General features: G+C 40.1%; 1 protein-coding gene across 4 annotated transcripts in view; it reads right to left on the bottom strand.

The window, feature by feature from the left end:
- Positions 1–17,642, bottom strand: part of STARD13 (StAR related lipid transfer domain containing 13) — a 226,970-nt gene that overhangs the window by 104,904 nt on the left and 104,424 nt on the right. The window contains exon 1 of one of the 4 annotated variants that reach the window (XM_049701355.1): positions 4,056–4,391. The exons of 2 other annotated variants lie outside the window; for them this stretch is intronic. The gene's annotated coding sequence lies outside the window, so the exon portion shown is untranslated. Of the gene's footprint in view, positions 1–4,055; positions 4,392–17,642 lie in introns of those variants that run through there. One more of the 4 variants, XM_033410145.2, reaches the window with a different exon arrangement.

Genomic DNA, 17,642 nt, shown 5'->3' with positions numbered 1-17,642 from the left:
AACTTTGGCCTCAAAGGTTACCTTATTTTCAACATTTTCTAAATTAAAAAAAGGAAGAATGGTAAAATTGGAAGCCTGGTAAGAAGCTGAAACTTGATTGCTTCAAGTATACCCTGGTTCTTTGCAAAGAATCTAAAAAAGGCAGCATTGAGGTCAATACAATTATATATAATTGATCAGGCAACCCCCTGATTATTAAAAACTTTATTATGATTAAAACAATGCCAGTGTCTTATTTGCCATTTTTCATATTATTTATGAATAATATCATGTTAACTATCTTTGTCCAGAAGGCTTTATCTACTTTTTTTTTTTTAAAACCACTTCCTTAGGATAATTTCCTAGAAGTGGATTTACTGGATGAGAGGGTCTTGATAAATGCGGCCAAACTGCTTTTTCAAAAAGATGGCTATATGTTCTTTTTAAAACATATCTAGCCACAGATAAATCAAGGCTCTCTCCAAACGGAGACAGTTGATTGACAGTTTCAATTTTTAGCTAGCTAAGTGTAATTAGCAGGGCTTAGATAGGACTAGTAGGTTAACCATTTGTCTACTGGTGATGGCATACACAGTTTTTCCAGCCTAAAACAGTCTATATGCTATTACACTCTAATGGTCAAATTATTCCAGACACACAAATGGGTACCCAGACTCTGTCCCAAGAGGTGTGTGATTATAGTATACCACGAGCTAGATAATATTTTCAGAAAGATACAGAAAGACTGTATTCTGTGTACAGTTGTACATTCTGTATAATGTTGTTCATTCATTCAACAGACATTGCTTGAACACCAACCACTTATGAGAAACTATGGTAACCACCAGGGAAACAAAGAAACATGGAGTTTTCCCTGTCTCTGAGGAGCCTACAAAGGGAGAGAGATATGTAAATAAAGAATGAAGTAGAAGATAAGAACTCCATCAGAAGTTTATACTATGGGAACCATGAACGAAGAAGCTCCTGACTCTACGGAGGAAGAATATTAGGGAAGGCTTCAAAGGCTGGTAATGTTTAAAGCTGCTTTGGAGGATGAAAACAACGATAAAAAGTAGTAGAGAAAGTATTTAGTGGAGACCGGGACTGGAATGAGCGGAGCATGGAGGTGTGGAAGCGTCAGGGTCAAATTGGTGGGAGGGGGAGGAGGTACATGATGGTACACTGATTAGTTCTCTCCATGAAGGGCTCTAGGGGGTTGAAAGAGGGAGGAGATCAGAAGAGGGTCAAAAGAAGCCTCTGAATGATGAGCAGGATTTGTTAAGGAAGAGAGGATAGGAATATTCCAGGAAGCGAACAAGTGACTTTAAAGTTTTCTAAGCGTTTTCACACATATAATGCCATTTGACCTCCACAACAACCTTATGTGGTAAGGTAAACATTCTTATACATTTTTTTCCTCATACATTGTTATTCTCATATTGCAGCAGCAGAACTACGAGTCAGTGAGGTTAAGTGACTTGCCCAAGGTCAACACAGTTGAGTGTGGGCAGCTGTGCTTCAACAACTCAGTGAATGGTGCCCAGGGGGATGGTTTTGTTTGGAGTGTGGCATATTGGCCGCTGAGATTGGCAGGTCTGACTTCTGACTTCTGATGCTGTTTGCACTATATTAACCTGCTATCATGTTTATCACTTCAAATGAAAATGGTTTAAAATGAAAACACACTAATGGCTCCTATCTTTTACTTCCAATATTTTATATACTGTTGTTTTTATTAGAATATTTTGGAAAGATGCTCTCCTCTCTCTTTCTCTCTCTATAGACATATCTCTATACCTTATATGAAGATAAGCATGTATTTATTTAAATATGGTGTATATGTATACATAACATGTTAGAAAATATTAGGTAACTTAATTTGCACTACCATCCATTTCCTTATATTAGGAACTTTAAAAAATTATATATATTTAAACATACTAGATCAAAGCAGTGCTGCACCAATTTTAGCCCAACTTCTACAACTTCAACCTATTTGAGGGAATTCCTGGTATTTCCCAATGCCAGGAATTGTGATGAGAAAATCAAAGGATAATTCCACATAGAGAAAAGAGATGAGTACAAGTACCTTCAAGAGTAGGCTGCTGCCAACAAAAGTACTACTGTGTAAGATTATAGGATCTTGTTTTCAGTGACCCAGAATTTTTCAGCTTTTTTCAGTCTAAGGAAACAGAGGCAACTTTAAAAATGACATACATACTAAAAACTAACAGTGCAAGACACATTATAAATATCTTGCTGACATTTGAAATGTCTCTGGAAGTCAAAGAGATGGCTAGACTTATTCACTATATTTTTAAGCAGTGAAACTGATTTATTAAAAGGTTAGCTCTCTTCCTCAAGGTTGCCATGGTAGGCAGCATAGGGTAGTGGCTGAAAATCCAAGGCTTCTGACTGTTACCTTGGTCCTTGCAATCAATTCAAAACGTCTTCATCAGGTTTGACATGGGTATTGTCAGAAATTGGCAAATATTCTTTCCCACATTAGAAAAACAGGTCTGGATGCTACCCTGTCACACGTCAGCATATGTCAGCACATGTGAGTTTAGCTCTCGCAGAATATACTGGCTGGCGTATCTGATACCCTCCCTCACACACAGATACGAGTCTACATGTCAGGAAGAGTATGTTCCAGAATTTCAGAGAGACCATCTCGCACACATTTCTAAATGACTGCGTAAGTTGCAGTGAGCCTACGGAGAACCCTGCCTACTGATATTTTCTTCCTCTCATTCTTCAAATCTAGATTATAGGAAACAGGTTAGACTTCTGAAAAGACAGTAAGACAAAATGTTCAACTTTCAGTTTCTGACACCCCCAGTAAGAAAAGACATCAATGTGGCATTTATGATGAAATGCGTGGAAAGGGCCCTGTAGAAACAATATCGTTGCTCGTAATGGCACAATCTCATTCAAAGGTGCCAGGAACACTAATGAGACCTGGATGTCAGGAAAAGCAGAAATAGATCAATACTTCTCCCCCACTTGTAGTTGCTCCACCATCAGTCACTGCGTTGCTCTATGTAAATGAAATCAATCAGCAAGGATTTCTGTAAAATGCATAAAACAGTTGTCTTCTAGACTCTCCCAGAAGATAAATGATTCCAGACGTTGGACTGCAGCCATTTTCCCACACATGCTACAAAGTTCTGACATCCATATTGGGCCATAACACTGAGTGGTTTTGCAAGCTTACAGCCAGTGCTTCCACTTCTGGTTTGGACTAGAGAGCTTGCTAACGCAGATGCAAAATAAGTCCCTTTTTGACTGTGTAAATTGTAAGAGAATTGCCTTTTTCTAATACAGGGGCTCCTGTGATCCACCTCAAAACTTTTTGCTATTGCTCTCATAACCTCATCATTCCAAATCACTGCTTTAGATCTCTTCAGAATTAGACCAATCCCAGACTAATAAAACATACGACCTGTGGCATCAAATGCAGACCTCTTAGATGTGAAATACAACAACAAACAGCACAAGTCCAACTTTGTTTTAAAACGAACACGTTTGGAAATGTATTAAACATACACAGCAGAATTGTTTTATATGGCAGCTTATAAAGAAGATCCAGAAGCAGCCTCCTTTAAAAACTATGTCAACACAATAACATTATTAGGAAAGGCATGTAGAAGTTTAGGTCATATTCATGGCTATTTATGTAACCGATCTCAGGGAATTAAATATCCAATAGACAGCATTTTCTGCCAGCGTCTTAAATCTGAGAGATGGGTACTTTCTCACTAAATTGCCTTTGAGGAAAAATACAGGTAACTTTGCCCACAGTTCAAAAAAATAAGAAAAAAGTCTGATATCAATATCTATAGTCTAACTGAGATAAAAGCAATTCTCTGAGGTTAAATAAGAGTAAATAAGTATCTTACTGTAACTTTCAAATGTTTTTAAAGTGAAAAATTAAAATGAGAGGCACTGCTTTAAATTTTAAATCAAGTTCTTGTTAAAAGATTGTCCTTCTAAATATCAAGTACACCACAAAGAAAACTTTATGTATCAATAACAAAACTCTCAGTACAAATAGGAAGTAACTGTTGTCTTACCCAGCGCCAGAACCTCTTCTATGGAATACAAACTCACTTTGTTTAAAACGTCCTTAGGCTGTGCTGTACCTTTGAAACAAAAACACTCTCTTCTTCATTTCATTTTCTGCTTTCTTGAAAATCGCTTCTCCGAAACTGACAGATGGTGCATCTGTCACTGAGTGTTTCCTGTTCGTTATCTCTGCCAGCTAATATTTCCCCTGTGCTTAGCTGTTGTCTGTGAGACTGTTCCACATCATTCTAGCCTGATCAATGGTGTGCCTGGTTTGAGGTTGGTCTTGGTCCCGCCTCCAGCTCTAAGAGAAAAAAACGAAAACTCACAGCTGGATTTCCTATAAATCCTCTCCTTAAAATCTGGCTCTGTAGCTATGGCACATACTAGAGGAAAAAGCTGCCAGTCTGTCACAAACCAAGGGGGGGGGGTGATCCTTGCCTAAGGTCCCCCCATGCCAGTGCCAAGTGTGTAGGTTATATAACAAATCCCATGGTAACATGGCCTGAAACTTCACAGGACAGGAGGAAGCATTTTAACCAGGCTTAGGTTTTTCTATGTAATGACACTCAAAAGAAGATGCCCATGACTGAAACACACACACGCACACACACACACACACACACACACACACACACACACGCAAGCATGCACCCATGACGGAATAATTTTTAACATCTTAAAATTATGAAAACTGATTCCAGGGAGAAAATGGAAAAAGAAAAAGCACCAAAATAGGACATTATAAAATTGGTGTACTTGTACCTTTCTATCCTAAAACAGAGGTCATTATTCACATTCAGATGACATTACACCCCCTAAGCGACAGGACTGGCTGATATTTATACTACCATGAACTTGGTGAATCAAGAGAAGGTATGGGATGCATTTCAGGTTCTAGATGAGAGAAGACTGCTCTACCAAGTAGAGCTGACTGTGTAACACCAGTCTGCTTCGTAAATCTTTAGCACACAGTGTGCATTTTTAGGCTTACATATTCTGCACAGTCAACAGTAGTCAAACCTTATCAGGTAGAAAGGCTGCACATTTATTGCAAATAGCTATGTGAGTGCTACTAAAACCAGGCTAAGGATTTGAAGACTGCACTAGGATCCAGAGTCAGAAGACTGGATTCAAGTCTCAGTTTTGTTTCTTGAACAGTGTCCTTGAACACGAAAAGCACAGAGTAAAGCTCTGGAGACCTGACAGGTGATTTCAAAATTAAATTAAGATGATAAAATACTGTGTTGTTATTATTCAACTTTTGTATTGTTCTTTTCAACAACAGAGAGAATATTAAATAAGTATAAATATTTAATCTGGCAAAGGATGGTACCAAACAAAATACCACTGCCTGTGATAAGGAAAGCTAAAGATAAAAAATTCTGGGAATAAAGTGCAGGGTATAAAGTGCATGCTGAGGATAACAGTAACAGATTTTGAACATCTGAACTCTATCGTGAGGGCATACATGGTGAGCATAGGTCAGAGTGGGGTTGAGTAGTAAGTCTGAAACCTTAGTTTTCCTTCCACATTTTCACAGAAGAATCCTGGAACTGTCATCTGTCATTTGTCTGTGAGTCCCTTAAGAGCAGGGACATACACAATTGGTGTCTGTTGAATAAATGAGAAACCGAGCTAGATAGAGCCACTCACTGTAAAGGAGGAACTGTAGATGATTATGAGAAGCCCATGGTTGAAGTTGGAAAATCTGGTTCTTCAAGGCTGAGACTACCTGTGTGTCCTTCCAGTTCTGTCAAATGTGAGGTTGGGCTTTGTAGGGAAAGAGGCTCTTTGGGTCACTGGAAAGAGAGGAGCTTCGTTTGTGGACCCCTGATCTGGTCCAGCTTTCTACACTCACCCCTAACCATCTCCCCTTCCTCACTTCCTCCCATGAGAATGTCATCTGCTGACAATGAGCCTGAGTCAAGAACCACGATGTTGGTAAACATCCCTTTAATGAAAGTACGGGGATTGTTAGGGTGAATTCTTCCTAATAGGGGATGAAAGTCCTTGTTTGCTATGGCTGGCAAGAAGGAAGCTTTCCAAATCCGGAGGAGCCCTGTTGCACGTGGGCTGGGTCAAGGGCAGCTGTGGACGCCACCAACGGTAAGGAAAGGCGGATGAGATGTGCTCCTGCCCCTACGCCGCCTGCTTCCTCACTGCCAGTGCGTTTCTGAGTTCTCAACTAAATACACTGCAAAGTTAATGTACTTTCATAATGGCTTTGGGTGTATGATCTCTTTCCCACAAACTGAAGAATGGTACCAGTTTGGGGTAAGAGAATTTGCCAACTGCAAAGATCTAACCTGATGAATACTCTTTTAAACCTACAATGTGCAAGGCATTCTACTAGGCACCTCAGATACATGCTTCCAGCAGCAGGTTTACCATGGCACGAAGGATTACAATCCAAAACAGGATATGAGAACAGCGGGGAGAGGAAGAGTGCAGCTGGGGGCTCAAGGCCGAAAGGTCACATCTAGTTTAGGGAATGGGGGTGGGAGAATCCAGAAGACATGACTAGGGTGGTAGCATTAAAGTTTGGGAAGGATTTGCATGGGCAGAGATGAGGGAGGACACTTCAAAGAGAAGGACACTCCTACAGGAAGAGTGAGCTCGAAGGCACAGAGACAGGAGCAAGGCAAGCTCCAGAAATAGTGAACCACCTGGTTCTGCTGAAGCATAGGGAACGTGTGGGAGAACCATGGGGTATGAGACTCCAGCAACAAGGAGGAACCATACTGTGGTATGGTCTTGAATGCTGGGAGGGGGTGTGGGGAGTGAATACTAAGTTCAATCAGCGATCATGGAAGTTTTTGAGCATAAGTGTAACATAATCTGAGCAGTGAGATCTAGAAACCATATTTAGGATGGATTATAAAGGAGAGGGTAGGCAGACTGACCCACTTAGGAGACTATTGTAATAATTTAAGCCAGAGGTCATAAATATTCGAACTTGGAGGATGAGGGTAAAAAAAGGAAGGGTGCTAGAGGCAGCTGCATAGGTAAGAGAGTCAAAGGAAATGAGTCAAAGCAAATCCCACTTTAAGCAATTTTTCCTGGAGATATTTGCAGACAGATATACAAACAAATACAAGTTTTAATTTCAGCATTGTTTGTAATCGCCAAAGATTGCAAACTACCTAGTGCCCACCAATAGGGAACTTACAAATAAATTAAGGTACATTCATATAATGAACTTCTATATGTAGGCATTTAAAATATATATGCAGTTACAGGAAAGCTGATGCAAGCTGATATAGGCTGGTGATAGGCACCAGATTGTCTGTGGTTAAGGAATATGTGTAGAAGAGAGAGAAGTCGTAGGCAAGGAGTGAATTTATGGCAAAAGAAGGAAACTATTGGGGAGTGGAATGAGTACTGGGTGGGGACCTCAGGATTTGGATTTTACTTTCAAACTGGCACCTGTATTCCCCAGAACCAGGTCAGCCTAGGGCTGTGCGCTGTATAACCTACCCTTATGTATGTGTCAGCTTCGCTCACAACCATCAACTTGAAGATGCCAGAAACCTGCTTAATCCAGCCCTGCCCATGTTTACGGTCAAAAGCCCAATCCCCATGTGCCTGGGCAAATCAGTAATTGAAAAGGAACACCATCCATGTTTTGGACAAAAATATTTTTAAGGATTATACCAGCTGGCAAAGCAAATGGCACGACACCTGAAGCTTCCCATTTTTATCAAACCCTGGGCATAAGAGGCCAGCTAAGCATCACAAGCAATATCCATGCCCAGGTGTAAGTACAGTGCAAGTGCATACATGAAGCACGGCAATAATAATTAGCCTGATCTGCTGGTCCTCAGTCTTGTAATCCTTAAGCTAGGGACTGATACTTCAATCATCAACTCCCTTCTTTTCAACCACAGACATCTTTAATGATCACATACAAGAAGTAAAGTCCAGCCTCACAGAAGGGGTGTGAAACTTCAACAGCAGACCCCGGGGGTCTATGGCAGCTGTGTGTTGTTTGAAAGGCACTGCATTGATCCAAAAGGGAATGGATACGGCTCCTCGGGGATTTTGTTTTCTTTTTTGCACAGAGCCAGGCCTGACGATTAAACATTTCTCATCAGCTCTGTAGAGAGGAAAACATACTGAGAAAATGGGGACTCTAAAGAGGAATGCAGCACATCATGGGAAGAGCCTTTCTAACTTAACATACAGACGATTTGCCTCGTGTGCAGAATTTGTGCAAAGCAAATTAAAAGTAGGATCTCGCAGCTGGTGAGGGCAGTATGGCTTCATGGTCTAGAGTATTTTCTCTCTTCCATGCAGTGAAAAAACTGAACTTCATGTCCCAGATGCCTGGGTTCTAATCTTGACTCTGCCAGGTACAAGCTGTGTGAGCATGGACAAGTTACTTGAGATTCCTCCTTGTTAAATGGATAACAACAGTACAACTCTTAGGGTGTTGTGAAGATTAAGTGGGTTAATATATGTAAAATGCTGGGAACAGAGCATGGCATAAACATTCAATAGGTGTTATCTATCATTCCATAGTGAGAATTTAAAAATATAGGTGAATACAACTACACTTAAAGGGTTGAATCTGATTAATTGCAATTCAAGAAACAGAATCCTCTGTAAGAAGAGCTAATTGCAGTACTCATCTGTAATTTACTTTAGGTTTTTTTTTTTTTTTTTTTTTTTGCGGTACGTGGGCCTCTCACTGTTGTGGCCTCTCCCGTTGCGGAGCACAGGCTCCGGACGTGCAGGCTCAGCGGCCATGGCTCACGGGCCCAGCCACTCCGCAGCATGTGGTATCTTCCTGGACCGGGGCACGAACCCGTGTCCCCTGCATCGGCAGGCGGACTCTCAACCACTGCGCCACCAGGGAAGCCCTGTAATTTACTTTAAAGCACTTGAGTATATATGGTTGATGTTACATGTGTGTTATTTAGGTAAAACTATAACCCCGGTGCTGCTAGCATCTGATGAAGCATTCAAAGCCTGAGACAATCTAGCTGGCTTTCTAAACAGGGAGCCTGAACTTCAGAATTGGCTGTTACAAACCCTGCTGGTACCATCTCTCCATCAACAATCTCCAGCTACCATTCTGAGTGTCAAAAATGGGTTTCAACTGGTGAAAATTGTTTCGTTGCCTAGCATGCTTGGTGGACTTAAGGTGTTCAGAAGTACAGACTGGCTCAAAGTATTTCGGTGTGAAAATCCAGTAAGACCTTTACCTGCACCTCTGGTGATAATGTCCTAGTCTAAATCCCTAAATAGTCCTACACATGTAATCAGTGTGATTTGGTTATAAGGTTTTAGTGAGAGTAGTAGTTGATCCTCTTTTAACTCAAAACTTGCTTCTTTGGCCACCCTTATTTACCAAAAAGAACCTAAGAGTTGTGCACAACCAATTTGATAATTTCAGCTCACTTCCACAGCCATGACTTCTAGAAGATTCTGCTTGCCTGATGCAGGCTATAAGGGTGAGACAATCTGTTTTTGGAATCTGGGTGTTTGCCTCAAGCCTCTTTTGAATCTTTTATGTAAGGCTGTGGTTGAGCATCTAAAAGGAAAGTGAAGAGCTGGGACTCCTTGAAGCTTACACACAAGTTACATGAATCGATTTATGTTGGGGGAGGGGTGTTTGCTTGTTAATAAATGTCTATATACCTGACAGAATTTGGTCCTACATTGAGTTATCAGTATGACTTGGTTGTGAGGTTTGGGGGAGAGTAGTTGACCCTCTTTTGCCTCAAAAGTTCTTCTTTGGCTACCATTATCGGGCAAAAAAGAACCTAAGAGTTGTGCAGGACCAATCTGACCATTTTTGTTCACTAATAAAGACAGCATGGGGCATGGAACCCACAGGTCAGCAAAAGTTCAAAGTTTGCTCGACCAAAAAGCCCAGGACAAACATGTTTCTTTTGGTCATATCTGGTTTAGATCTTGAATTCTAAGTAATTCACCAATTTCTTGGCAAAAAGAAACTAGAAAAAACACATCAGTAATGTACTACACAGGGCTTCCCTGGTGGCGCAGTGGTTGAGAGTCTGCCTACCGATGCAGGGGACGCGGGTTCATGCCCCGGTCCGGGAAGATCCCACATGCCACGGAGCGGCTGGGCCCGTGAACCATGTCCGCTGAGCCTGCGCGTCCGGAGCCTGTGCTCCGCAACGGGAGAGGCCACAACAGTGAGAGGCCCGTGTACCGCAAAAAAAAAAAAAAAAAAAAAAGAAATGTACTACACATTATTTGCTTTATGCTATGAATATAATTATAATATGAAAATAAAGGTCTCATCTTGCAGTATAGGTTCATTCGCTTTTAGTAAATTTTTGTTAACCTCACAAAGTAAAATCAAATACTATCTAATACATTTTAATAACTAATAAAAGTAAACTTTAAATATTTTTTCTTTAAAATATTTTAATTACACCAAATAATGCTCATTTTAAAAATTCAAACAAAAGTCCCATTTATATCCCCAACTCCTAAATCTACTTCCCTCCCTGGAGGTAATCACTATTAACAGTTTAGTGTCTATTTTCCAAACTTTATATATATGTAATATACATGTATAACTTTTTATGTATATGTAATATATACATACACATATTTTATATGTGTAAAATATACATACATATGTTTCTACATATATGTACATACACCCATACTGCACACCCATGAGATAATTACTCTTACATAAATAGAATCATATTATGTGTATTATCCAAAGACTTATTTTGTTCACTTAACAGTCTTGGAGATCTTCAGATGAACCAATAAGAAAGCTACTAGGCTTAATCCAATGGAACCCCAGTGACTATTTAGTCAAAAGTCTGGTACCACAGGGAGGCCAGACCAAAGAAGTAGCACTTCTCCAGAATGGAGTCAGAAACACGCCTGTGCTTTTCTGGGTGGGTCACTTGACAGACCTGTCCCTTCTGTTCCTCTCCTAAGTTTTACATCCTGGGCAGTATGGAAGAATAGATGGATGAATGAGTGAAAACACAAACTCATAAGTTAAAAAAGTAATTGAGTGTAATTCAATTCCTTTACTTGCTGCAGGTGACAGACTGTCCTCCTAACATGCACACAGGTATCTGGAGTATGCCTGCCTTTTTCCTACTGCATTTTAAGCAGAAAATAAATACCACCTTCTACTGTTGAGTTTCTCTTACTTATGGCAATGGAAATGTCGAACTTCCAGATCTGGATATTGAGTTGCTTGGGTGCACGTGTCCTCGGAGCATAAGCAAGCAGCAACGCGTGCTAGTTTGTAGGGGTCCTGCAGACAGGCACAGGCAGGAGCAGGCGTGCACAGTGAGGGCTCTGTGACTTCCCACAGTCTCTGGGGTCATGGAGCCCATTTTCAAGTTGCAACTTGTGGTTTTCAGGTTCTCAGGATACTGTGTGTGTCTCCGACACAATTTCAGTAGCAAACATTCCAGGTAATGTTGAAAACCAAACAAACCCGAGTTTATATTGTGCTCTAAAAACAAACTCTCCCCAAATCCCTTTTCTAGCATTTAATATTCCTAAACAGGTAAAAAAAAAAAATATATATATATATATAGATAGATAGATAGATAGATCATATAATTTCTACTACCGTTAATCCCTTTTCTTTCTCTGGGGAAAAATTACTTTTCATTATAAAATTACAAATTTTTTCTTTGTTGTAAGTCTTGTTTAACATGGAAAGTTTTGTGAAGCTGTTTTGTTTTCAGGTGGAAGCAATCTACCCCCATCTCTGATATATTCTCATTTTGAAGCAAATCAAGGTAACTGGCTTGGCTACTTGGATTACTGACTCTGATTTTTTTTTCTTTTTTTTTAACGTTCTTTGTCTGAAAAGATTACATAATAAAAGCCTGACTGCACATCTGCAGCAGCTGGGCTCTGAATGAACCAAAGGAGCAATGACAACTGTACATGGAATTCAAATGATAAGAACTTAATTCCACATCAGGTACAGTTTAAAAATGTCAGCACTGCCTTATCTATGTGATGTTCCACTGTACATGTAGGATTTCTACTTCAATATTTGTAAAATTCCAAAAGTTATAAACTTTTGGTTTGCATTACCTAGAAAAAAAGAGGGAGTAATAGGGGGGAAAATCTTGTCAGCAAAAAGTCGACTGTGCATTGAAAAGTTGTATTGAAAATGGAGAAAACAAAATCATGTGGTGCAAGAATAACTTTGTTCACAAAAGCAGGCTCAGAAGGATATAAGCTATGAAAAAAAGAACCTTTATCATAGCAACATCTTTCCTACAAATCTGAGGCTCTAGAGAGCGGGCTTGTGGTTTCTGTTGCCAAGAAATGGAACCTACTTTGGCACTCTCGTGGTAGGAAAGGTATACGAAGTTCTGACATTCAGCAGCTGAGACCAGAGAAAGTCAACAGGAGGGCAGAAAGTATACACTACCTGCTGGGGCGACACCAACTTCACGCAGAGTGTACATGACAATTCTGCAAGAATGGATTTGCCTCTTGGAAACTGGTACCAGTATGCTTCAGGATTGTCTCCCCTAATCCCATGCTTGTCTTTTCCTTTCACTCCTACTGTTTACTAACCCTTAACCTTATTATACTGGTTTACATTTTAGATGGTGTTATCTTTAGTTCTGGGTGGAAAAATCCAGAATCCCTGGGTGAAACACAGAGGCCTGCTTTAATTATGATGCTAATGGAAGCAACAATGAAGCTGCAGTTGGAGGAACAAAGCCCCTGCTCACATGACAGGTCAGGCTGATCACTTTCTAAACTGGATTTCTTCCACTATTTTGAAGATTATGTCACCTATCATTGCCTCGCTCAATTTGTATGTAGCCTAGAGTTTTGACTTTTATTCAGGGTTACCACCAAATATTGGATTACGCAATTTTTGATGCATGTGCATTTTCATGCAATGAAATTTCTAGAAAAATTAAAAGTCTCGGATCTTTTTAAAGTTCACTTTGAATTTTCAGAACAAAAGCAGACCTAAAGTAGATTCTGAAATTATCATGAGCAGCATCCTTTTACAACCTTGCAAACCAAAAGCACGTTCCTCACTTTTTGGCTCCTATCTGACTGCTTTCTAACAAGAGCTCTACAGGATTTGACTGAAACCAACTTCAAAACCGAACTTGGAGGCATACTTATCTAAAAGGCTCAGGCATACTAGGATCCTGAACTTGTTTCTCGTTTTGCTGTGATGCATGGGTGGCCATGAGCATTCCTGGCAGCTATAAGGCATTTGCCTATGTATTTGGCTTCTAATGTTGTTAATCATACTTATCAACACAGGCAAGCAGTACTGGCCACAAAAGATTAGCTACTCTACTATAATGCTCTCAGTAATCCTAACCCAGGAACATCAGCACTGAGTGATAACTACCTCAGCCAGCTACAACCTTCAATGACTTCAGAACTTATTAAAAACCCTAGTTTTTAATGAATCCCAGACTTTCTTTTCCATCACCTTACACACACACACACACACACACACACACACACACACACACACACACACACACACACCCTCCCTCCCTTCTCTTGTAATGGTAGCTAAGACCAAACATTCGCAGTGCTGTACATTGTTTGTGTTTTTAAAACAACTAGGATGCTCTTTAAAATACCACACATATTTTGAGTTTTTAAGGTGCCCTTTACTGTCAAGAGATTCAGGTGCTATTGATCTCATATGAAAAATGTGTACAATAATCAGGAAAGAGGCTGGTATACAGGGAAACTAAACCTTGTTCAAATCCTTTGGAAGCATTAGATTCTAACTGTAGTTTTTCTCCTAAGGCACACAAAACATTGCTCTATTTAGAGAACAAGAAAATGCTTCACCCAACTCAGAAGTGACTGCATCAGAGAATTCAGGAATAGAATTAGTATTGGGGGGCGGGAAATGGGCACCTAGAGCTGAGCCTGCTAGTCTCTGATTGGTGAAATCTTGCTTTCACTTAAGGACTCTTCCACAAAAGACCACATGCTTCATCAGCAGACATATGTGTGCTGAAGTGCCCAAGCTTGAGGCATGGCCTTCATTTTTCCTAGCCCATCTTTACCCCACAAGGCTAATATTAGCATAACTTCTACAAAACAAAACCAGTAAAGGTTCATCTTCTATTTCAATCCTCAGCAAACCCTCTACACAGTGACCTCTAGGTAACAACTGACCATTCACTTTGTAGCATATCATGATTTTTTTTTTTTAATATATACCAAACCTAGTGACACTCTGTTCTGTTAACCATGGAAAAGTCAGAGTTTGGAGCCATGATGCTTGGACATGATAACTGTCCTCATATTTGAGGTCAGTTTCATCGCTTTGGAGATGTGGTTACTTCATGGGTTAGACATGATTGAAAAACTGTGGGACTGGAAGACTACAGGAAGCAGAGAAATCTCACTTTCTAGGTGTCTTCAAAGGAATGCAGAGTATCATTTCCCTAAAGTATTTGAATGCAGGCCATTCCAAAACCATAGATGAACTAGATAGCTTCTTGGGATGAAGAACATGGTTGGTGATATTTGACTGTATTCCATCCATCATAGCCCATGGGACACGACATTTGAAAAGACACCTCCCATCTCCCCAGCTCATTGTTTTTGGTGACATGTGCAAACTGAGTACTGACAAAGCATTTGGGGAGGGGAGGGCCAACTGGAAACTTTCCCACCCTCAGGACTTCAGAACATCCTACTGCCTGCCTCCATGGTGCCTTCAAAAACCCTCTCCAGGGCTTCCCTGGTGGCGCAGTGGTTGAGAATCTGCCTGCTAATGCAGGTGACACGGGTTCGAGCCCTGGTCTGGGAAGATCCCACATGCCGCGGAGCAACTAGGCCCGTGAGCCACAACTACTGAGCCTGCGCGTCTGGAGCCTGTGCTCCGCAACAAGAGAGGCCGCGATAGTGAGAGGCCTGCGCATCGCGATGAAGAGTGGCTCCCACTTGCCGCAACTAGAGAAAGCTCTCGCACAGAAATGAAGATCCAACACAGCCATAAATAAAAAAATAAATTAATTAGAAAAAACCCAAAAAAACCCCCTCTCCATCCAGCCACTCCTGCCAAATGTGCCACTTGACCAAGAACCACTTATGTTCTGGATGAGAAGCCAGTGTGACTGCTGAGAGTGTACAGTGACATTTGCGAGGGGTGGTAGGCCACAGAGCCATCCAAGTCATGGCGAAACCTGTCCTTCAGGGCTTCTCCACTCATTGCTGTCTGGGTGACTGCCATCATCAGATGGCTCTTCCAAAACAGGAAGATTCAAGGGGAAATCTCAGAGAGAGAGAGAGCAAGCGAGAGTGGGCAGTGCAGCACAGCTGGGAAGAATGCTGCTGAGCCCCAAATAAGAAACACTTTCATTAAAAATATTTTCACAGGACTTCCCTGGTGGCGCAGTGGTTAAGAATCCGCCTGCCAATGCAGGGGACACGGGTTTGATCCCTGGTCCAGGAAGATCCCACATGCCACGGAGTAACTAAGCCGGTGCACCACAACTACCGAGCTTGCGCTCTAGAGCCTGTGAGCCACAACTACTGAGCCCACATGCCGCAACTACTGAAGCCTGCACGCCTAGAGCCTGTGTTCTGCAACAAGAGAAGCCCACACACCACAACAAAGAGTAGACCCTGCTCACCTCAACTAGAGAAAGCCCGCATGCAGCAACGAAGACCCAATGCAGCCAAAAATAAATACATAAATTTATTTTTTTTAAAAAAAGAGGAAGAGTTAAAAAAATATATTTTCACAAACTTATAAGCTTTTGCATAGCAAAGGAAATGATAAAATTAAAAGACAACCTACAGAGTTGGAGAAAATATTTGCAAACGATGTGACCGACAAACAGTTCACATAACTCAATATCAAAAAAACAAACAACCCAATCAAAAACTGGGCAGAAGACCTAAACAGACATTTCTCCAAAGAAGACATACAGATGGTCAACAGGTACATGAAAAGATACTCAACATTGCTAATTATTAGAGAAATGCAAATCAAAACTATAATGAGGTTATCACCTCACACCAGTCAGAACGGCCATCATCAAAAAGTCTACAAATAATAAATGCTGGAGAGCGTGTGGAGAAAAGGGAACCCTCCTATACTATTGGTGGGAATTTAAATTGGTGCATCCACTATGGAAAACAGTATGGAGGTTCCTCAAAAAGTTAAAAATAGAGCTACCATATGATACAGCAATCCCACTCCTGGGCATGTATCTGAAGAAAACTCTAATTCAAAAAGATACATGCACCCCAATGTTCACAGCAGCACTATTTACAATAGCCAAGACATGGAAGCAACCTAAGTGTCCATTAATGGATGAATGTATAAAGAAGATGTGGTATATATATATGATGGAATATTACTCAGCCATTAAAAAGAATGAAATATTGCCATTTGCAGCAACATGGATGGACCTAGAGATTATCATACTAAGTGAAGTAAGTCAGACAAAGACAAATATTATATGATATCACTTATATGTGGAATCTAAAAAAATAATACAAATGAACTCATTTACAAAACAGAAACAGACTCACAGACATAGAAGACAATCTTACAGTTACCAAAGGGGAAGGGGAGGGGAGGGATAATTTAGCAGTTTGGGATTAACAGATACACATTACTATATATAAAATATACAGATAATAATGATTTACTGTATAGCACAAGGAACTATATTCAATATATTGTGATAATCTATAATGGAAAAGAATTAGAAAAAGAATATATATGTATATATGTATAACTGAAACACTTTGCTGTACACCTGAAACTAACACAATATTGTAAATCAACTATACCTCAATAAAAATTTTTCAAAATTATGTTTAACATTAGTTTTTTTTAAATGCAGGTTTACTGAAAAATTACCAGCCCAGAAACTACGCTGGGGCCAAAGATAGATAAGGCACGGTTCTTTCCATCAGGAAGCTCTCAGACTAGCAAGGCAGGTAAATCAAGGAAGTGATTATTTCCAAAAAGAAAGACAAATGGTATCAACATTTACTGAGTGTCTACTTAATGGCGAAGCTTGGAGCAGCACTTGAAGTGCCCATCGATGATGAGTGGATAAACACAGTGTGGTATATTCATACAATGGAATATTATTCGGCCTTAAAATGGAAGGATAGTCTGACAGGTGCTACAACATATGCTTGAAGATATGCTAAATGAAATAAGCCTGTCATCAAAGGACAAATACTGTATGTTTCCACTCCTATGAGGCACCTAGAGTAGTCAAATTCATAGAGACAGAAAGTAGAATGGTGGTTGCCAGGTGCTGGGGGGAGGGAGAGATGGGGAGTTGTTATTTAATGTGTACAGAGTTTCAGTTTTGCAAGATGAAAAGAGTTCTGGAGATGGATGATGGTGACAGTTGTATAACAATGTGAATATACTTAAACATTACTGACCTTAGTGCTCATTTAAAACTTAATGTTTTTTTCCATAACCAATGCTTCCTTATTTTATTGAATAAACAATTAAAAATTCCTGAATTTGTATATATCTGCCAAACTTAATGTTCATTTAATATATTTAAAATTGTTTATGATGGCAAATGTTATGTATATTTTACCACATTAAAAAATTATTAATAATCTCAAAT

The sequence above is a fragment of the Orcinus orca genome, chromosome 18 (assembly GCF_937001465.1).
Source record: "Orcinus orca chromosome 18, mOrcOrc1.1, whole genome shotgun sequence".
Taxonomy (NCBI): Eukaryota; Metazoa; Chordata; class Mammalia; order Artiodactyla; family Delphinidae; genus Orcinus; species Orcinus orca.
This window is presented reverse-complemented; position numbering and strand designations above follow the sequence as displayed.